Source organism: Coenobita brevimanus, chromosome 30, assembly GCF_032717465.1.
Source record: "Coenobita brevimanus isolate Jiangsu-jjx chromosome 30, ASM3271746v2, whole genome shotgun sequence".
NCBI lineage: Eukaryota > Metazoa > Arthropoda > Malacostraca > Decapoda > Coenobitidae > Coenobita > Coenobita brevimanus.
The window spans coordinates 33691748-33715539 of record NC_136983.1 but is presented as its reverse complement, the minus strand read 5'-3'; the positions used below and the strand labels follow the sequence as shown (position 1 = coordinate 33715539).

The following is a 23792-nucleotide window of genomic DNA, read 5'->3' as shown; positions in this document are numbered from 1 at the left end:
GAGTCCAATACTTCAATCTTCTATTATTTATGTCTGTGCACCCGTGTACAAGACTATGTCTTGCACATAACCAGTCTTACAGTCACAAATAACAAAGATCTTGAACCCAAAACGATGTCTCTTGCTGGGTATGTACTGGCGAAAAGAAATACTGCCTCTCCACAACACGAGACTCTTGCGTATGACAAGGTCTCGATTAGGATAGAAGGATGAGTGTAACTTTTCCTGCAGGTGATCAAATACCAGCCTTATTCTCCTCATTCTATCCGTGTTATTAGCATTAGCAGGATCGTCGGCATCATAAAAGTGGACGCCGCTGAGAATTTGCTGTAATCGATTCTGGCCCATTACTTTCCCAAAGAAAGATGTGCTGGTTATAGGGTCCATAGATCAGTATGCCAGAATTTGTCTTTTCCTTACAATACCCATCAAAAGAACCAGGGCTAGAAAGATAAACATCGCGCTTATGGTAACTGGGAATCATACTGGAGGGAGTGCCTGCTTCTCCTACCTTCACATTCCCTTTCATGGTGCTGTCTGCTTGCAAAGGTGGTACTCTGTTCCACAATCCGCTCCACAAACTGCTTTCCAAAGAACAGGTGGAAGAAATCCACCCTGGTGGAGCCGGCGTGGATTCCTGAACCCATGCAGCCAGACCGTCACTCCTCAGTGCAGGGGTGAATGATGGGAATAAAATTACTCCCATCTTCCCAGTCCCACGACACACTACCGTCTCCAGCCCTGTCCCCATCGTCGCCTTTGTCGAGGTGGGGAGGAGAGGGTGGTGGGGGAGGTTGGGGAGGTGGAGAGCATCGCCCTTCCCCATTCACGCTCCTCTTCCCTCTCTGTTTTCCTTTCCCCTTTCCCTTCCCTTTCCATCCTTTCCCCACATCACGGGGCTGTGGGGAGGAAAAGCGGGAATATTGTGGAGTGAAAGATGTGCTAGGGAGCGGCTCCTCCTCGCCTACCTGCTGCCTCACACCACGTGCTCACGCTGCATCTCTCGCACAACGACTTTCACTTTCACCGCTTACTTCCACCACACCACTTTCGCTTTCACCACTCACTAACGCCACACCACTCCCGCCTTCTCTATACAAAACACTAGGCCCATATCTGATTCTCCTCCTCGTCGTCTCTTCAGTGCCATGCGGAGAAATCCTTCCCCGAGCCACGAGGTACCACCACGTCCCATGGCTCTGTCCTTGGCCTCGTCCTTGTCTTCCCTTCCTCTCGGGGCTGGAGAAAGGTGCGTGTACGTGGTTGGGGTCCAGGCAGGCTTTCTCTAGCCTCATGATACATTATGTAACTCCGCTTCCTTGGAAACAGTACTTCCTCATCACTGCTGCTTGTTTCGTCATCAGGAAGCACGTAATCCTTGTCCACCACGTTGTCATCAAGTGGGGAATCGCTGTTGCCTGTGAAGGCATCCAGGCCGGCTTGAATTTCAGTGTCAGAGAGACCTCGGCGCACCAGGTGAGTGACCGAGAAAAGGGAGCTTGCGGGTCACATGGGGTCGGGGAGTGTCCCTGCCTGGTGGCAGGTTGTGGAAGGTGTCCCACGCCTACATACCAAAAATCACGTGCAAGATTTGAAATATGTGCAAAGGACGGACCTTGCAATTGCAAAACATATGGGTACGTCGCCGGGTGTCAGCATGACAAAACACGGTGACGTATCTATACATTGTCGGGACACGGCGAGTTAAAGTAAACAGAAACAAAAAAATTCTCTTCATTTTTTGCACACGACACGGTGGGATAACAAAAAAAAAAAAAAGTAATTACACAGTCCATGGGTTAAATTTCTGAGGTTTCATTTTAATTGAACCCCCATGATAGCCATGCACTTCACTGGTTTGGGGCCTAAAAACTGGGGCAATCTAGGACGGATGCTTTCTTCTATTTTGGTAAGAGAAGTGACGATAGGTGTTTATTTTTTGTTTTATTCTGTGATTTCTTTATCTATTATTGTTCTTTTCCATTATAAGCAAGCTTTCCATTTTAATCATCTTCTGACTTATAATTTTCCTGCTGAGGTGAAGATGTTAGTATTTTTTTCTTTGTTGTCGTTAGGGGGTCTTCCTCCTTTTACTGGGTTTGTTCCTAAGTGGTTAGTCATTCAGGAGTTGGTAGGGGCAGGTAATTTTGTTTTGCTGGTTGTGCTTCTTGGGTCTGCTCTTGTGACTTTGTATTTTTATCTTCGAGTATCAATTATGTCTTTGACTATCAGGACTCCTAGGTTGGTAATTTCTTTTGCGGATCAGCAGGGGTTCAAATGGGTTATGCCATGTTGTATGTTTGTTAATTTTTTTGGACTTTTAATTCCGTTTGTGATTATAATTGTTTGGTTGATTAGTTAAAAAATAACGTAAGTTTGTCAGGCTTAAGTTATCCTGTGAGGATATCATCCGATCCCTCAGATGGCTCCTATTTTGTGGCTGAATTTGGTTATTATGTTTTTAATTACGTTTATTGTTTTTATTGTAATGAATTATTATATTAGAGTTCCAAAAAAAATTGAATCTAGATCGGTGGAGATTGGGATTGTAGAAAAGATCTGAAAGTGATAGCAAGGTTATTTTCTATTTTTGAACCTTCTTCTGGTTTAATGGAGTTGGAATTAAATTGACTTTCTACTTTTGGGGGGTTGGTATTTCTGCCTTATATTTATTGGGTTTCTCCTTCTCGGTGGTCTGTTGTATGATATAAGTTGAATATAGCATTACATCAGGAGTTTAGGAATATTCTTGGGCCTAAATTACAAAGTAGAACTATTATTTTTGTTTCTCTGTTTTCGTTTATTGTTTTTAATAATTTCTTGGGTCTTTTGCCTTATGTTTTTACTAGATCTAGGCATTTAGTTATGACTTTGGGGTTAGCTCTTCCTCTTTGGTTGACTTTTATGATTTATGGTTGGTTTAATCATACTCAGCATATGTTTGCTCATTTAGTTCCTCAGGGAACGCCTGTGGTTTTAATACCTTTTATGGTACTAATTGAGAGTATTAGAAATATTATTCGGCCTGGGACTCTGGCGGTTCGGCTGATGGCTAATATAATGGCTGGTCATTTGCTGTTAACTCTTTTAGGGGGGACTGGTCCTTCACTAACTTCTTATTTTTTAGTTCTTTTATTTGTTGCTCAGGTTTTACTTCTTTTGCTTGAATTTGCTGTTGCAGTTATTCAATCTTATGTTTTTGCCGTTTTAAGAACTTTGTTTGCGAGAGAAATTAACTAATGGCATCATCACATGGACATCATGCTTATCATTTGGTAGAAATAAGACCGTGGCCTTTAACTGGGTCTATTAGAGCGATAATATTGACTACTGGGTTAGTTAAATGATTTCATCAGTTTAATATAGACCTTCTTGTTTTGAGGTTTGTTGCTGTTGTTTTGACTATAATTCAGTGGTGACGAGATGTAGTACGTGAAAGGACTTATCAAGGATTACATACTAGAGTTGTGGTTGCTGGATTGCGGTGGGGGATGATTTTGTTTATTGTCTCGGAAGTTTTCTTCTTTTTTTCGTTTTTTGGGGCCTTTTTTCATAGAAGGTTGGCCCCTGCTGTGGAAATTGGTATGACTTGGCCGCCTAAGGGAATTGTTCCGTTTAATCCGTTTCAAATTCCTCTTTTGAATACTATTATTCTTTTGTCTTCAGGAGCTACAGTGACTTGGGCCCATCATGCTATTATGGGGTCTAACCATAATGAAGCTCTTCAGAGTCTTGGTATTACTGTGTTTTTAGGTGTTTATTTTACGGCTCTTCAGGCTTTCGAGTATTTTGAGGCTCCATTTACTATTGCTGACTCGGTTTTTGGGTCTTGTTTTTTTGTAGCTACAGGTTTCCATGGTTTACATGTGATTATTGGTACTACTTTTTTGATGGTATGTTTATATCGTCTTTATATGTGTCATTTTTCTCCGACTCATCATTTTGGTTTTGAGGCTGCTGCATGATATTGGCATTTTGTTGATGTAGTTTGATTGTTTCTTTATATTTTTATTTATTGATGAGGTGGTTAAAAAATAAGTAAGTAGATTAGAAAGCGAAGTTTTGCACTTAGTTTCGGCCTAAGCTTTGACTATGTAGTCTCTAATTTTGGTAGAAGCCAAAGGAGAGGCTAATCACTGTTAATGATTGAAATGAAGTTATCTTCCTATCAAGAGAAAGCTTCTGTGGTGTAAGTATAACACGATACGTTTTCGCTGTATAGTTAAAATATTTTTTTAGAAGCTAATCACTTTTAGATGTATTCACCTCTTTCGCACCTTCAACGCGATATTCTACAAATAAATTATAAAAGTAAATATTAAAGAATGAAAGTATAAGGGTTAAAATAAGGAAGATTTTTATAAAGGATTTAAAGTTTCTATCACTGATTATTTGATGTAGTTTGGACGAGTTTATTAATTTTTGGAAGATTCCTTGGCCTCCTCTGATTTCGGATCATCCCTTATCGATTGTTTTGGAGTAGTTTTGGCCTAGATTAAGGCTAGATTTTGATAGGTTGAAGGTAGATAGGAATGGTAGGAATCATATGGAACCTACTAGAGGATAGAGGTTGAGCGAGTTTAGTTTAAAGTTTACGTTTATAATATTGAGTAGATAGCCTATTAGTCCTCCGAGGATTCTGATTGTTAGTACTAGGTTTTTTATAAGGGGAGAAAGGCAGATAATGTAGGATTCTGGAAAAATTAGCCAAGATAATAGTGCTCCCCTGAGGATTGCCCCTCTTCTAAGAGCTAGTATGGGTGAAGTTATGATGGAGGATGAGTCGTCAATGTTTCTGAATCTAGCTAAGTTAAATTCTCCGGTTATAGAGTAAAAGATTAGGCGGAAGGTGTAACATACTGTTAATATGGTTGCAAAGATGTAGAGAAATAGGATTACAGTATTGATTCATCTTATAAAGGCGATTTCTAGGATGAGGTCTTTTGAGTAGAATCCTGCTAGGAACGGGGTTCCGCATAATGTTAGATTTGCCAGGTTTATGCATATACAGGTTAGGGGTATGGAGGTTACTAGTCTTCCTATTAGCCGGATATCCTGGTATTCTTTTACATTATGAATTATGGCTCCGGCGCATATGAATAAAAGAGCTTTGAATAATGCATGGGTGAGAAGATGGAAGAATGCGAGGTCTTTAAACCCTAGGGCTAGGATTCTTAACATTACTCCTAGTTGTCTGAGGGTTGATAGGGCAATGATTTTTTTTAAGTCGTATTCGAAATTAGCTCCTAGACCTGATATAAATATTGTTAGAGATCTAAATAGTAGAAGGGTTGGTAAAGTTGTTTCTGATAATGCGGGCCTAAATCGGATGAGGAGATAGACTCCAGCTGTAACAAGGGTTGAGGAGTGAACTAGAGCTGATACTGGTGTTGGGGCTGCTATAGCAGCTGGAAGCCAGACGGAGAATGGAATTTGGGCTCTTTTAGTTATTGCCGCTATAATAATAAGTCTTTTTATTAATAGCGTGGAGTTGTCATCCAGGTAAAATACGTGGAAAATGAAATTTCAGCCTCCTTCAACGAATATTAAGGCAATTCTTAAAAGAATTGCCACGTCTCCGACTCGATTGGATAGGACGGTTAGTATCCCGGCGTTTGCGGATTTCTCGTTTTGATAGTAAATTACTAGAGCATAGGATACTAATCCTAAGCCGTCTCATCCTAAAAGAATTCTAATTAAATTAGGGCTGATGATTAAAAAGATTATTGATAGAACAAAAGCTAAGACTAAGTATATAAATCGGTTTATGTTGGGGTCTCCTTCTATGTATCTTCCTCTATAAAAAAGTACTATTGCTGAAATAAATATAACGAATCCTATGAATATTAGAGATATTCAGTCGAAAATGTATGTAGCAACGATAGAGGATGAGTTGATTCTTAGAATTTCTCATTCAATAACATAGCATGTTTTGTCGAATAAGCATAGGAGGGATATGAATAGTGAGATTAGGGAGAAGAATATTAAGAAAACTATCCTTGTTAAGTGTATTGAAATTTTTCAAATCATGGTTCAGGATAAGATTTTTATTTTTTTAGCGCCACAAACTAACGTTTTAGTAATAAACTACCCAAACGAGCTGAGTTGAAATATAGTTAGAATATAGGAAGGTGGTAAAGGTTTGATTAGATGTTAGGTATAATCAGGTTCCTTTTTAGAATTAGGATATTTAGGGGAATTCAATGAAGTCTTAAAACTAGGTATTCTCGTACTTTTCCTGAGCAACAGGAGTATAGTGATCTAGAGAATACACCGGGTTGTCTGAGTGAATAAAGATAGAGAGTATAAGCTGCTCTGAAAAAAGATAGCAATCTAATCCTTAGGGCAGTTAATTTGTTTGATCTAATGATTCTTATGATTAGGTTGATTTCTCCTAGTAAATTAATGGAGGGAGGTGCGGCCATATTACTGATTCTTAGTAAGAATCATAATAGCGCTATTCTTGGCATACAGTTTAATAGGCCTTTATTAATTAGAAGGCTTCGTCTTCCGATTCGTTCGTATACTATGTTTGCAAGGCAGAATAGCCCTGAAGAACATAGGCCGTGGACTACTATTACTACAACAGCTCCGTTTATTCCTCATCACCCAAAGGTCAAAAGTCCGCAAAGTACTAATCTTATGTGGGCTAGGACTTAAAATTTTTGCATTTTGATTATTCAACCCTTTAACCCTTTGAGATTTTGACGGCACAATTTTGCATCATCATAAATCCAACCATTGAGATTCTGATGACTCGAATTTGAGTCATATGAAACAATATATACATATTTTTTTGCATGTTCTCCATATCCTATCTGGTTTGTTCCACATACACTATCCTGGTTATCCGTTTCCAACTATATGTCTTTACAGTGACGAGTACATCAGATAGATATGTCTAATAAGTAGGTTTTTACCATGAATAATATCAGTATTACCAGCATGGATATTTGCGTGCGTGACAGTAAGGGCGCAATTTTGATGCACCAACCGAAAGTTTGTTGTTTTTTTCTTTAAGAGAATGCATGGAGAAAGGAAAAAAAAAGAAAAAAAAAAAAAAAAGTCCATTTGCCTAAAAGCATCCTCCATTCATAAAATATTTATAACAACTGAATTTAAATAAAGGTGGATTAAATGTTTGTGGGAAGCAACTCCCAGGAAGTGAATTCCAGAGAGTAGTAGTTCCGGGGATAAATGAATTTTGATAAGCAGAAGTTCTGCATTGCGATGGAGAGAGTGTGAGTTCATGGGCGCTCCCAGCTGCCCGAGTATTTCGGGAGAGAATGTGAAGGGGAGGCACAATTGATGGAAGTTCGTCAGACCACTTATGGTAAAAATATCGGTAAAATAATGCTAAAGATGCAACATTTCTACAAACTTGTAATGGAGGAAGGTCCTGCATAATGGCAGGGTTATTGATTAATCTAATGGCTTTATTTTGAATTTTGTCCTACTGCTTCAGCGCAACAGCTCCATATCCATTCCACAGTGACGAACAGTATTCGATCTGAGAATGCACCTGACGTATGTATATTGTGACCAACTGCTCGTCAGCGAAGAATTCACGGACTTTGTACAGAAGGCCCAATTTTTAGATGCATTTTTAGCAAAGGATTTAACATAAGCTGTCCAGCTTAGGTTGGTGTTTAGTGTGACACCTAGGATATCATTTGTAGTGGATATGGGAATATTGACATCCTTCAAACTTATGTGCATGTCCGAGGGACTCTTTCTGTCGGAGAAAATTTTATATTTAGTTTTTAGATCATTAAATGAGACCAGATACGTTTGTCCCCATTAATTAATTTTAGAAAGGTCCTGATTCAGAGAAACTGCTGTGTTTATTTGGGAATTTACAATATCAAATTGTGTAAAGGAGGTAATAAATGTGAAAGAACTATGAAGTGTTGAGTGATCAGCATAAAAGTATATTGGGTTGTGAGTGACAGACAGGAGGTTATTTATATGAATGAGAACGAGGGTTGAGGCCAAAACTGATCCCTAAGGTATGTATGGCATCAATTATGGAATGAAATTGGGAATAAATTCCAAGTATAAATTTCCATCAGCATATCTCAGGGATAAATAGCATAAAATGCCATAACCTACATATTAGTGGAGACGGAACTTACTGTAAAATGTCATGGTGCAATCAGAATTCATGTGAATCTAAAATCTATTTTTTTTTTTCAAGTATTTTTCTACCCAAGGGTAAGAGATTTTTCCTTATCGGCTAAATTCAACTCGTCCTATTGGTCTTCTCTATATCGTTTAATCTATTTCAGTGATATTAGCATAAAGAGCATCTATTCAGCCTTACAATGACACCCAACTTATTACTTTACCATGAATAGTAAACGTGTAGGAAGTGTTTATGTAAAGTTACTTCACAGCCAGCATGCGCGGCGTGAAAACTAAAAATTCTCTTATCAATTTACTTTCGCCTTCCTCTGTGAAAATTAACATAAATTGCCATAACATATATATCTAATATACTATAGCAGTAGCCATGTGTGTGTGTGTGTGTGTGTGTGTGTGTGTGTGTGTATTTTGTGGTAGCCGAAACTACACATTCAAATCGCACCAAAATTGGCACAAAAATCGCAAAAAATTCACTGATGTGAAAAAACTTGGTCCCATCACGATTGGAAAACTTTTACTATATTCAATGAGTGATCACATTTTGACCAAAAAACAGCTTCTGGTGCTCGGCATAGGATCTCCATAGACTTTTTTGCCCAGAGGTGCAACTAAACTAAACTAAACTGGTTAGCTGCAAAAATTCCAAGTGACAACGTTAGACTAAAACAGCACATAAATGTGAGAACCCCCCGCAGAAGCAAGTGCGAGGGGCCGGAAGGGCCCACGAGCACTTGTATACATCAATAGAAAGGGAATTTACTGTAGATGGAAATGGTGCTACCAAATTTCACGTAACTCCAATACTTTTTTTTTTTTTTCAAATATTTTTCTACAGAAAGGTGTGCAATTTTTCCTTTTCGGCTAATTTCTATTCGTCCTATTGGCCTTTTAGCTACTGTATTTACCCATTTCAAGCATACTACGATAAAGAGCAACTATGCAGCTTTAAAACGGTTCCAATTCATTAGTCTACCATTAAATGTAAGTGTACTGTGGCCGATTCAGTAAAAATATCGCAGCGTGACGGGGTGGTCTATGTGCACCCACCTGAATCAGACACTGTCACAATCAATGGAGGGCCGAAAAACTCAAAGGGTTACTGTAATTCTACCTTTAGATGCTTGGGATTCGTTATAATCCATCATACACTGTCTCTTTATTTTCATATGCTCCCTGAACACTATCCTGAGTCTCAGCAATGCAATATTTATCTACAGCCTTGATTCCTTCACTGATTATCTTCAAATGGCCGTCTACATGCTTCAGCTGGTCATCTACATGCTGTCTACACTCCATCACATTATTGCTTACCACATACTTCTGCTGCTCTAGCTTGGCATCTACTTCCTCCTTAAACTGTAGCTGTTATTCTTTCATTTCCCCCATGAAAGCATCTAGCTGTCCTTGGATCCTCAGTTGTAATTCCCTCTTTTGATCCTGTAATGCCTCTTGAAGCTGTTCATATCGTTCTTTCAGTTCTTCATTTGGGGCTGTAATATTTTTTTGAGTTCTTTCTGTCCTTCATTCTGTGCTTGTAGATGTACGCTTTGTGCTTGTAATAGCTTCATAATTTCTGCCAGACAGGCCTCTTTCTGCCTAGCTTGGCCTCTTGTCTGTACATCTTCTAACTCCATGTAGATGGTTCAACTCACAGCAGCACCTATCTAATGTTCCGCACTCCTGGCACCATTGTTACCTCCCTGTTCCACACTGCCACAGGCTCCAACAACACTAGTTCAGTACAGGAAGGACGTTGCCCTGTAAGCTGTTATGGTCAGCCTTTTGGTGTGCAATAATGAGGCCACCTCAGGCTTTGTAAGTAAACATTGGCTTCTTAAATTTGCTGTCTTTATTTTCCAAATAAATACACTTAATGCTTTCCAGCTTCACTTCACTGTTTTCAAAAGTACCGGAACTATACAATCATCACTAACTGCGCTGACACTGAACTAAACTAACACTGAAACGAGACTCCCCTAGTCCTTTCCCCATCCTTATATAAGCTCACTTTATACTAGAATGATCTACTACATTCTCGGAGAAGCAAGTTATCAACTCAAAGACATCCAAAATATCCAGGGCTTTCTCATACGATGTCACACTAAATTATTTAGCATACAAACTGAGATATATTTACATACTTTAGCAAACAATAACATAAATAAAACATTATTGATAATGAATAGTTTTGCAAAATACGTCCACTCACGAAAAGCAGGCTAACTTGCAACTCTGACACATAAACGAAATATACGAGGAGTACTGAGAATCTTCCAGTACTTCCTGTCTAGTAAATCCCGCTTCTCAACAATATAAATACTTTTCCGCCATTCAGAAGTTATAGTTTCAGTTTGCAGTTATTCTCCAATGATGGTGTTTTAAAGGCTAGTTTCTGTCTGTCCGTCTTTCAACTTAAAGGGGTGCTCATGTTGGTGGGTACCTTAATTTGAACCTGACGGTATCCCAGCACTTTGCAAGGTTGGACGGCACTTCCCTCTTATACCTGGGAAGAGAGAGTCTGCTGAAACTCCTCTTAGCCTGGCCAGTACTTCACGACGCTCCCTACAAGCCAGCCATTGATAAAAATATGATGATAATAATGCAGGTAAGTGTAACAATTGCTTAAAAGTTATATGAAAATGGGGGGCCTTGAACTCATTCTCTTCCTTTCAATACCTGGCATGAATTGCAACGGTCTCTCTCACCAGTAACTGTGTGTATGGCCGTGTAAATGATAAAAACAGAATCCAGCCACTGACCTGCCCTTGCATTCTGATTGCGTTCTGGGTTAGCCTGTGTCGCTAGGACGTCTCGGTCTGCTGGTGTGGGCATGGGTGTGGCAGTATGAATGGGTTCTCAAAACAGATAGTGTAAAAGTGGCTGTGGGAAGTGGAGATTGAATAAATGATGTAGGGTTGATAAAGCTGAGTGAGCCGTCTGTCCAGCTTAAAAGAAAAGCCAAGGAGAGCGTTATAGGCCCGATTCGCACGACCCGTTATGATTCCGACAGGCAGTCCTCCAACTTGACGCCGTCAGAATGTTGTGTATTCACATGACTCGTTCCCGGTCCGTCCAGCATCGTCATTCAGTGTGTGCTCATTGTTGTGTGAGGATCATGGCCGGTCGGTCTCTAATGAATTTGGCGGCAACTGCTCTTCTATTAGAAGAAGAGGAGGAAGAAAAAGTTCGTAGAAAGAGGAAAAGGTTATGGATTCACTGGTCACTGAAAAAGAGAAAGTTCGAGGGAGAATTCTGGACCCTGTATAAAGAACTGGCAGATTATGTGGTAAAATTCTACCAGTACCTCAGAATGCCCTAGGCTAAGTTTAGTTGTTTTAATAAGTCAGCACACTCAAAATAAATTGCTAAATTTACCTAGACAAGATGGAAATGCTCATCAAACTGCATTTAATGTCAGGGAAACATTCAAAGTATTTTTCAGTAGTCATGTTGGAGCGCTGCCTTGGGAGTGATATAGCATATCCTGTATTAAGCCTAGAAAAAAGTGAATATTACCTGCAAAAATTGTGAGTTATTATTTATGTATAATAAACTCAGGACGCACCTGGTTTGTTTACTTCCTCGCCAATCACTTTCCATATTTTATCTTTATGCAGATTACCACTGTACTTCTTGTTAGTCATATCAAGTAACTCTTCATAAGGACACACAAGTTCGATCAGCCTTTCGTCCATGATGCCAGACAGTGAACTGTATGTGTTATCTACATGGACAAGCCGTTAACAGTGAGTCGTGGAATGGACGAGTACGCTATGTGTCCTCGTTCACATGAGTCATCACCAACCCGTCAGGCCGGCGTCAAGTCGCCAGCTAGCCGGCCAGGATTTCTCAAGAAGATATCCGTGACGTGTCGGTCGGCTGACGGACAAATGCTGCCGACAGCTTGACGGGTCATGTGAACAGTTACATTATAATGCATGTAAAAAATCTCGACGGCGTCAAGCCAGCGGACTGCCTGTCGGAAGCAAAACGGGTCGTGTGAATCGGGCCATATATGGGCCACCCTATATGATAGGCGGACAGTGAAAATACTTTTTAAAAAGTGTATTTCGTTTTGAAAATTGTGTAAAATGAGGAGGGGGGGACAGAAGCTTGTGTATACTCTGCATCAAATCCAGCACATCAGTCAGAATCCATAGTGTTCTTATATATTTCTGTTTTATATTGTGCATTGATAGAATACTCATCCAGTATCCCTGCTTGTCGTAAAAGGCGACTAAAAGGTTGGCGGAGGGTTAGTACCCCTCCCCGGAAAACAACTAACTAAAAAAACAAACAATAAGCCTCGGACAAGGACTGACCAAACGATGACGACCAAGGACCGGACAAAGGGCATGGTTATCGGAACGTGGAATGTAAGGGGAGCGAATGATGAGGTGAAAGGGAGAGAGATCGTCCAGGTGCTTGAGGGTGCGAAAGTGGATGTATGTGGAATAACTGAAACAAAATGGAGAGGAGAAAGTGTGAGAGAATGGGAGTATGGATGGGGTGTATGTGCAGGAGTAGGTGAGAATGAGAGGGCAAAGGAAGGAGTATGTATAGTTGTGAGTAAAAGATGGAAGAAGAGCATAAGACAGTATGGATCAGTTGGGTCAAGGATTGTGTGGGTAAAGTTGAAAGTTGGAATATAAATGTGGGCGAATGTGTGTGTGTATGCCCCAACGCAAGATCGTGCTACAAGAGTAAGAGAAGAGTTCTGGACAAATGTAGAAGTGTGCATGGAAAAGTTTGGAAGGAATGAGAGAGTGTTTTTGATCGGTGATATGAATGGTAAAGTTGGGAATGTGAAGGTGGATGGAATAGTTGGTGAGTGGGGTGTGCCTGCTGAGATAGATGAGAATGGGAGTGCGTTAGTGGACATTTGTGCTGGGAGGGGGTTGGTGATAGCCAATACCCTCTTCAGGCAAAATATGATCCACAAGTATACATGGTGAGTGATGAGAAGGGTGGGTGGTGAACTGAATGAAAGGAAGGCAATGATTGATTATGTGTGTGTGGATGAAAGGATGCGAAGATGTGTAACGGATGCAAGAGCTTATAGAGGTTGGGGGAGTGGACTTTCTGACCACTACATGGTGGTGGCCAGAATTAGGATTCAAGTAAGATGGAGGAATAGAAGAAGGGAAAGAAGAGAGGAAGTAGTTGCAAGGAGAGTGGAAAGGTTATAAGAGGATGAGAAAAAGGCAGAGTATAAGAGAGAAGTGGAGGAACGATTGGGCAAATATGAATTGGAGCAGATGGGAGATGTGGAAGGTGTGTGTGGGATATTTACAGAAGAAATATGTGCAGCATGTGATGTGGTGTGTGGAAGGAAGAGAAGACGGAGGGAGATGCAAGGAACAGCGTGGTGGACTGAAGAGGTGAGACAGGCTGTGGCACAAAGAAGAAAGCATACAATGATTGGATGAGAAATAGGGGCGTGGAAGAAGTTGAGAGGCGGTAGAGAGAGTTATATGTAGAAAGAAAGAGAGAGGTGAAAAGATTAGTAAGAGAGAGTAAGAAGAGAGTGGATGAGGAATTTGGAAGCAATTTGAGTGTAAAGTGGAGGGACTGTAAGAAAATGTTCTGGAAAGAGGTGAAAAGAGTAAGACAGGGTGGAAGTGAAGTTAGGAGGGGAGTGAAAGATAAAAATGGTAGATTACTAGTGGAGAAGGGAGAAAAAGTAAGCAGCTGGAGAGAACACTTTAAGGAATTGTTGAACATAGAGGATGGAAGTAATGCGAGTATAAGTGGCTGGGGAATGGCTGGAAGAAGGAGGGAGGTGAGAAGACAGGAAGAAATCAGTAGGACAGAAGTTGTGGAAGCAATGAATAAAGTTAAATCGGGGAAAGCCCCAGGAATTGATGGAGTGTGTGGTGAAATGCTGAAGCATGGGGGAGAGATAGTAGTAGAATGGATGTGGAAGATGTGCAGATTGGCCTGGGAGGAAGGTAGAGTCCCGGAGGATTGGAAGTCAGGTATAATTATTCCCCTGTACAAAGGAAAAGGGGAGAAAGAAGTGTGTGGTAATCATAGGGGCATTTGTCTTCTTAGTATAATAGCAAAAGTGTATGGTAGGATACTTATTGAGAGAGAGAAAGAACAGAGAAATTAGTTGGAGAAGAACAGGGAGGCCTTAGGAAGGGAAGAGGTTGTGTAGATCAGATATTCATTCTTAGATCTTTAGTGGAAAAGTTTCTAGAGAAGGGAAAGAAGTTGTATGCGGCTTTCATGGATTTGGAGAAAGCATATGACAGGGTGGATAGACAAGGATTGTGGAAAGTGTTAAGAATACATGGAGTAGACGGGAAGTTGTCGAATGCTGTGAAGAGTATGTACGATGGTGCTAAGGCTGCAGTGCGTGTGGATGGTGAACTAAGTGAATTTTTCTCTTTGAAAGTTGGGTTGAAACAGGGATGTGTCATGTCTCCATGGTTGTTCAATCTGTATATGGATGGGGTAATAAAAGAGGTACAAGGTAGGGTAGTGGATATTGGAGTGACCCTGGTGAGAGAGGAGAATGTTTGGAAACTCCCTGTACTGTTGTTTGCAGATGATACTGTGTTGTTGAATGAAGACGAAGGGGAGCTGCAAGGCTTGGTGGATGAGTTTGGGAGAGTGTGTAAGAAACGGAATCTAAAGGTGAATGTAGGGAAGAGTAAAGTGATGGTCTTTGAGAGAGGTGAAGTCAGTGAATGTACAGCGAGGTTGGATGGTGAGGAATTGGAAAATGTGAGTACGTTTAAGTACTTGGGTAGTGTGATGAGCAAGGATGGAGGTTTGGAGGGTGAAGTGCTTGAAAGGGTACAGCAGGGAAGAAAAGATGCTGGTTCTTTGAAAGCAGTGATAAGAAACAGGGAAGTGAGCATGGAAGTGAAAAAGTTACTACATGACAGTATTGTGATACCAACTCTAACGTATGGAAGTGAAGCTTGGACGTTGTTGGAAGGACACAAGTCAAGAGTGAGAGCAGTGGAAATGAGTTATTTAAGAGGAGCCTGTGGAGTCACATGGAGAGACAGTCTGACGAATGAGGATATAAAGGAGCGTTGTGGTCTGGATGTGGATGTGATAGGAAGCGTTATGAGGAACACACTGAGGTGGTTTGGCCATGTGGAGAAGATGGAGGGTGAAAGACTGACAAAGAGAGTGTATGTGAGTGAGGTGGAGGGGGGAAGAGGGAGGGGGAGGCCGAGGATGAGATGGAGGGATGGGGTGGAGAGGTATATGAGAGAGGGGGGTGTGAGTTGTGAGCAGGGCAGTGAAATGGCGCGGGACAGGGCGACTTGGAGGCGATTTGTTTGTGGCCACCCCTAACGGGATTGAGGCGTCTGGCAATAGATAGATAGATAGATAGATAGAGATAGGCGTTTGCTGATCTAAGACTTCAGATCTTTTGTGAATGAGGCTTAAATATTGATGATGAGGACGAGGAGGAAGATGAAGATGAAGATGAAGTTGTTCTTGATGATGATGATATTCGTGTTCATGATGACGATGATGATAAGATGAAGTTGATCATGATTTTACAGGTAAAGATGGAGATGAAGTTGTTCTTGCTATTGTTGATGATGATAAAGATGAAGATGCGGATGAAACTGATGTTGATAATCATGATGATGATGATGATGATACCCTCATCCTTTTATAACCCAACTGATAGCCTTCTGTATGCCCAGGCAGGCCTGTACGAGCACTGGAAAAAGGTGATGTTGGCAGTGATTGCTCAAAAAAGCCGAATCAGACAACGAGAGGAGATGCAGAAAAAGGATACTCAGGAAGAAGCAACAGACAGCAACAGCAGGAAATTCATTAGCCTCACCTTCGCGCATGTACAGTTGGAGAAATTTCCGCGCGGGACACTGTGTAGATGGCAGCAGCAGCAACAGACAGAAACGATCTGGTAACAGTGCTGGAGGTGAAGCAGAGGGTGGGAGTTGCGGGATAGGTGTGTGATGGGGGAGAGGAAGGGTGGTGGTGGGGGTAGGTGAATGTTCGGGGGAGGTAAAGTAGCCATCAATTGTGTCAACAAACTCTACGTAGATAATCATTCCAATACGACTTTTCTATTAATAATAAAAGGTAAAGGCAACAAGCTGCTAATGATGGTTCAGTATCTGATGGAATAAGTTCATTATCTAAGCAAACAGGTATCGCCAATACGTAACCTTATCCTTCGCCTCCGTTATTCTGTCCCCCTCATTGGAAAGCTTTCTAATGTTGACCGAGAATTTACAAATATTTAGAACTGATTTTAGCTGCTTCTCATGCAAGTTACATAGCAAAGGTACTGTAACTTTTATTGCAACTTGTATTGAATACCGAATCTAACTTCCTGTAATAGTCCATATTATATTTGTATTAGTCAACTACTGTTAACTTACGACCGAACGCTGGCAGAATAAGGAGAATACATCCTATAGACTGACGGAGTATATTTGTTATCCTTTCATAGTCGTATAGGCACTTACCCTGCTTACGGATGGATGAGCCTGGCCTTCATACCAGACTATAAATTTAAGCAAACTCTGGTCAACACTTTGTTATGGCCAATCCCTCCTATCTTAATAGGCCCATACAACTGTGCTTATGTGCATCCGTGGGTGATTATACGAGTATTAAACGTGCATAATCTCTCTCTCTCTCTCTCTTTCTCTCTCTCTCTCTCTCTCTCTCTCTCTAACACACGCAGGAGATTACATACAGTCACACTGGTAACCTTTCGGTTGGCAGGAATAAGATACAATCAGTCTATTTTTCAGTCGTCATCTAGAGTGAATACGGACGTAATGTCACTATTAAAGATGATGATATGTTTGACAAAATACACACGGCACTTACACAAAATTACCATCACTATGTAAGACTTGCATTGCTACAAATTGTGCATGCACCTAACGTTTTACTAAATTTTCGTAATGTAATATCTACAAATGTGTTAGCAGTAGCGGTCGCTCAGTCCACATAATTGTTCTAACCAGCCTCCACACACACACACACACACACACACACACACACACACACACACACACACACACACACACACACACACACACCACCACCACCACCACCACCACCCCACAAACACACCTGGCATAGTGGTAATGCTTTCGCCTGCCATCTAGTAAGACGGGGGTTCGCTCCGGATCGGGTGCGAAAAGTTTCACGATCGATGTGGGAGATCACTGTTCCTCTTCAGGGAGGGAATGGTTGTGTGCATGCGTGAAGGTCACAACCTTGCTCTAGATCGGATTATATGAGATCTCAGCTTTCTTCCTGGAGGGTAATGAGCTGATGATCACGCCAATCACGTTATCCTGGCAGACCCGGTGAATTACTCACCCAAACACATTAAATTTCGGCAGGCATTTCCCCTCTCTTCCCACTCCTTCCAAACACACTAAGAGATAATTTAACATACTTATTGTGTCACACAACTCACAGTTGAGGAGAATATAGCTGGGTAATAATTCTTTCTGGGAATTAGGTCGAAGGAAGGACTTAGTCCCATTACATTTAAACAAGAAGTGTTTCTCAACTATTCTGTTCTACTGAGTTTTTGATAAACTTCATGCATCAATCTAGTACTACGCATTCTAACATTTGTTTGGATAAACAAACATTATTAACTGAATCAAGAGCAAAGAAGTCACTGATGGAATGTGTCAGTACCAATAATTATATTGGGTTAGCACTCGCTTGGCAATGTTCTTGTAAACCAGTGATTTCTAAACTGGGGAATGCGCCCCCCTTTGGGGTGTGTGAGGTAGAAGGAGGAATGACCTGAAGCCATCTTCCAAAAGTTGCTAATATATTGCTGTATGGAGCAAAAGCCTGGGCGTTGAGGAAGAATGAAGAGAAACAGCTGGAGAGAACAGAGATGAGGATGCTGCGAAGGTTGATGGGAGTGTCACAGAGAGAGGAGGAGGAATGATGACATCAGAACAGAGGCAGGAGTTGTGTCAGTTGTGGAGCAGGCAAGAGAGGCACGTTTAAGGTGATATGGGCATGTGACAAGGATGGAGGAAGTTGATCCTGTGAAGGAGGATGGAGGAGTCAGGTGGAAAGGAGAACGAGGGGAAGACAAAGGATTCGGTAAAGAGATGGAATCGAGAAAGAAATGGGGCAGTTAGGCCTGGAGGAAAAGGATGCAGTGGACAAAAGTTACTGACGACAATATACAGGGTGACCCAGAAAAAACTCCTTCATTTCCAAGGTAAATGAAAAAAAAAATGGTTAAAGATAATCAAAAAATTATTTGCACACATGAAACTTCATTCAGTACAGTTTTTATTCATCATGTTTTAAAGATGACATCCTCCAAATGGTGGCCATCATTGTCTATACACGATTGGAGGCGATTTCTGAAGGCTGCCATGGCTCGACAAGTCATGTCGGGTGGAACAGCGGCTATCTCCTGCTGAATAGCAACCTAAGGGGCTTCAAGAGTTTGGGGTCGATGAGTATACACTCATGATTTAAGGCATCCCCACAAAAAAAAATCACAAGGGGCGAGGTCAGGTGAATGGACTGGCCACCCAACATCGCCACGCAACGAGATCACCTGATCCGGAAACATTTCCTTCAGCGCTTGCAATGATCTTCGAGCTGTGTGTGCAGTAGCTCCATCTTGCTGAAACCAAACATCGAGTTCTTCAAGCTCAAGGTGTTCGCGTTGTGGCCTTAGAAAGTTTTTGAGCATATCAATGTAATGGTCAGAAGTTACAATAACAGTTACACCACCCTGATCAAAGAAATAAGGACCCACAATGCCAACATCGACAACAGTGAACCAGTTACTCGATTGGAGAGCAACGGTCTTTCATGTAGCATGCAGGGGTTGTCTTCAGACCAATACTGAAAATTTTGTTTATAGAGCTACTCAAATGAAAATGAGCTTCGCCATTGCACAAAAGAACAGCATCTTCCGGAACACATTGCAGAACGTTCTCGCATAACTCTCTGCGGCTTATCCAGTCTCACACATTGAGTTCATGCACAACTATCATTTTGTATGGATGGAAGTGAAGGTCTTTGTGTAAGATTCTCCTTGCAGATTCCCGGGATATCCCTACAGTTAAAGCATGCTTCCGCACAGAATGTCTCGGAGACTGCACAACAGATTGCCTTAATGCTTCAATATTCTTATGCGTACGAGCACTCCTAGGTCAACCAGATGACTTTCTTTTTAAAGCTGAGTCTGTTGCCCTGAAATCCTCAACCATTGCAAGATAGTTTTCCAATCTGGAACGTTTTGGTTCCGTGGAATACTGAAACGTCTTCAAAAGGCTCTCTGCACGGCACTCACGGAACAGTTGTTTGTGAAGAATCTTTTGACAGCAAACGCACGGTGTGCTCCCGACCATGCCATGTTGGCGACTGACGATGTTTGGGGTTGGGCTACCAACAGACCGTAGCCCAGCCCCTCCTGCCTCACTACTGCCAGTGCTACAGCCTATCGAAATGTGGGAGTTTTTTTGGGGGGTCCCCCTGTATAAGCGTGGCCTACCCCACAAGGGACAATGGCAACGATTATATATATATATATATATATATATATATATATATATATATATATATATATATATATATATATATATTAGATGATTCCTGTGCTGTTCTTCCATCACTTCCCCCCTCTGACTTCTTCATGGCTGACATTAAAATTTCTTCAGCTGATGTATTTCTGCTGTCACAGGCCTGAATACTAATAAGGCAAATGGGCCTGATGGAGTCCCTCCTGTTGTTCTCAAGAACTGTGCTTCTGTGCTTACACCCTGCCTAGGCAAACTCTTTCGCCTTTGTCTGTCAACTTATACCTTTCCTTCTTGCTGGAAGTTTGCTCTCATTCAGCCAGTCCCAAAGAAGGGTGACCATTCCCAACCCTCTAACTATCGTCCAATTGCTTTAACATCCTGTATCTCAAAAGTTTTCGAGTCTGTTCTTAAAAGAAAAATTTTAGAACATCTTTCCTATCTCAACCTTCTTTCTGATTGTCAGTATGGGTTCCATCAGGGACGCTCCACCGGCAAGCTTCTCACCTACCTTTCAGACTCCTGGTCATCCACCTTTCGGGACTTTGGAGAAAGTTTTGCCATTGCACTTGACATCTCTAAGGCTTTCTATCGAGTTTGGCATAAATCTTTAATTTCCAAACTGCCCTCTTACGGTTTCTATGCTTCTATCTGTGCCTTCATCTCTAGCTTCCTTTCTGGTCGTTCTAGAGCCGCTGTTGTAGACGGCCATCGTTCTTCTCATAGACCTATTAACAGTGGTGTTCCTCAGGGCTCTGTCCTATCACCAACTCTCTTCCTTTTATTCTTCAATGACCTTCTAAGGTGTACATCTAACCCTATCCACTCATGCGCTGATGACTCCACCCTTCACCTTTACATTCGATTCCCGCAACGTCCATCTCAGCAGTTACTTCAACAAACAAAGGATAAGGCTATGGTACACCTAATGTCTGACTTGGCTCGTATCTCTAAATGGGGTAAAAATAATCTTGTTGTTTTTAATGCATCAAAGACTCAGTTTTTGCACCTATCAACCCGACAAAATCTTCCACAGGTATACCCACTAATGTTTGATAATATTCAGATTAATCCTGCATCATCCTTGAACATACTTGGGGTTTCATTTACTCGAGACTTGTCTTGGAAAGATCATATTACACCTCTTGTAAAATCTGCTTCCAAGAGATTGGGTGTGCTAAGCCGACTCCGTTCCTTCTTTACCCCTGCACAATTGTTGACTCTATACAGAAGTTTTATCCACTCCTGTGCAGAGTACAACTCTCATGAGTGGGGAGGCTCCCCACATACAGCTCTTCTCAATAGGGTGGAGTCAAAGGCTTTTCGCCTCATTAACTCTCCTCCTCTTACTGACTCCCTTCAACCTTTGTCTCTTCGCCGCACTGTTGCATCTTTATCTCTTTTCTATTGCCACTTCAATGGTCACTGCTCCTCTGAACTGTCTGCATTCATTGCTCCACCTCTACGAGGGGCGCGTAGCACCCGTCTAGCAGCAAACTCTCATCCCTTTTCTGTCCAACTCTTTAACGCAAGCATTAACCGTTACTCCCAGTCCTTCATTTATGCAACAGGTCAACTCTGGAACTGTCTCCCTCTGTCTGTATTTCCTGCTTCCTATGATCTCCAGTTTTTCAAACACAGTGTGTCCAGGCATCTGGAAATAATCGGATCTTGAATTTGGCTCTCTCTGATATTTTGTTTTTCTCTTGGAAGGAACAGTTTTGCGGGTTCGTTGCCTTTGGTTCCTTCTTCCACACACACACACACACACACACACACACACACACACACACACACACACACATATATATATATATATATATATATATATATATATATGTGTGTGTGTGTGTGTGTGTGTGTGTGTTAGTCACAGGCCATGCATGCATCTCAGACTATGGTGAGTCAAGTGGTGAGACACGAATCCATCTCCTTCAGCTGCTGTCTACCGACCATAAGTCACTGCCTTCCCAACCACAGCCAGTTAAGCAGTATATAATTCATTATGATCTGATGGATATTATGACTTTAATATTATTAGAGGCTGAAAATCTTATACTACCCAGGAAATTTCAAAGAATATGCCGTAAAATTAAAAAAAGAAGTTGGAATATACACTTACCGTGCGATGGGGCTACTGTGAACATACGGGGCTATTTGAAACATGTTCGCTTAATTAGTTTTTTTTTTCTTTAAATGACTTTTGGTAAATTTTCAGAATTTCAAAACTAAAAACTGAATGCATGTATGTGTTTCATATTATTTTTAATCGATAAAAAAAGTTGTGCTTGCTTCCAGAATTATTTTACATTTTTAATATATATATTTTTTGCAGAGCTGATTTTTCATTCTAAGTATGCCTTAGAATTAGTGTAAAACGCTAAGGTCCGCCAAGCATGCAATATTTAACGGAGGAAGCTCAACTCTTCAGGAATTAATACTGCTTTATTATGGTACCTTGTTTAGTAGTATGAGGTAGAAAGCCTTAACCATGTAGATACTAGTGTTGAAATGTGTGGATGGGGCTAAATGGAACATGACCCTGGGGCTAAATGGAACCCACCTGAATTTTTTTCAAAATGTGTACTACCGGTACTAATCAAGAGTTTGTTTCTATTTCTAGCATGGTGAGGAACTACAAAAGAAAGGAGCATTCCAATAGGCTCCAATACAACCAAGATGACATGGCTCGTGCTCTCCTTGACCTTGACAAAGGAGACAGCACGATAAGGACAATTAGCAGTCGCTACAAAATCCCCATTGCAACTCTTCACAGACGTTGGAAAGGTCATGTCAAGAACCCTGGTCAGTTGGGGGTATCCTACAGCCCTTTTAGAAGATGAAGAGAGGCCAATGGCTGCTAATTTAGCTGCCCTTGGAGACTACGGGCTTGCTCTTGACATGGCAGACCTGCGCCACTTTGTGCAACACTTCTTGAACAAGAAAGGTCGACAAATCAGCTGCTTCAAATATAATTTACCTGGTGCTGACTGGGGCTATGGTTTCCTTAAGCACCATTCTGACATTATAACAAGCAGGCATTGTCAAAATATAGCTAGGAAAAGAGCTGCCGTCTCTGACACTATTGTTAATGAATACTTTAAAAACCTTGAAAAAACACTTGACGGGGTTCCTCCTGACAATATAATTAATTATGATGACTAATCTCACCGATGACCCCAAAACAAAATTGATGCTGTTTCGCAGAGGTGCAAAGCATGCTGAGCGCATTATTAACACAACAAAAAGCTCAACATCTATCCTGTTTGCAGCAGCACCAACAGGCAAGCTTCTTCCACCGTATATTGTGTACAAAGGCCAGCGTATGCAAGAAGCGTGGATTGCTGGTGGACCCACTCATGCCAAGTACGTGTCAAAATCAGGATGTTTGATGCAGATATCTTTGTAGAATGATTTAAGTCTGTTGTGATTTTTTTGTAAAGAGTCTCCCAAACAAAGAACCGAAAGTGCTAATAGGTGATAATCTGCTTAGCCATATGTCACTTGAAGTGGTTTCACTCTGTGAGGAAAACAACATCAGAATGACTTTCTTCCCACCCAATGCAACCCATCTCCTACAACCCCTAGATGTTGGATGCTTTGAGCCTTTGAAAAGGGCATGGAAAAAAACTCTGACAGACTGGAAAATGGGAGAAGGAAAACATCTTGCATCAATGCCCAAGTGGGCCTTCCCAAAGCTGCTTCTCTCTGTGATGTTGGATACGCCGGGAAAATGGCCCCGTTTGTGTGAAAGTGCTTTTCGTGCCTGCGGCATCTATCCATTTAAACCCGATGCTGTTCTGTCAAAGATAAGGCATGCAGAAAAGCAACCTGAGAATGTCAGTCAAGAGTTGCTGCAATACTTGAAGGAGACAAGGGACGCAAGCGTCAAACATCAGCAACCATGGAGGAAGAGAGTGAATGTCTCACCAGGAACCACTGTTACAGCTGAAGATCTGAATGCCTCCCTTTCCTCAGAAGCTAGCACAAGTGGAACCTCTACAGATCCAAAACGTCCTCGAAGCCTTAAGAAAATAGTGAGTACAGAAATGGAAGGTGAAAGTGATGATGAGATGCTATTAAACCTTGAGGACCTCTCTGAAGAAGCAGAGT

At 41.4% G+C, this 23792-nt stretch overlaps 2 pseudogenes; one reads left to right on the top strand and one right to left on the bottom strand.

Annotated features, from left to right (window-relative positions):
* The first annotated feature begins 3239 nt into the window (after positions 1-3239).
* LOC145395177 (cytochrome c oxidase subunit 3-like) lies at positions 3240-4019 on the top strand (annotated as a pseudogene).
* Positions 4020-4242: 223 nt separating this feature from the next.
* On the bottom strand, positions 4243-6030 carry LOC145395290 (NADH-ubiquinone oxidoreductase chain 5 pseudogene; annotated as a pseudogene).
* Between the last annotated feature and the right edge of the window lie 17762 nt (positions 6031-23792).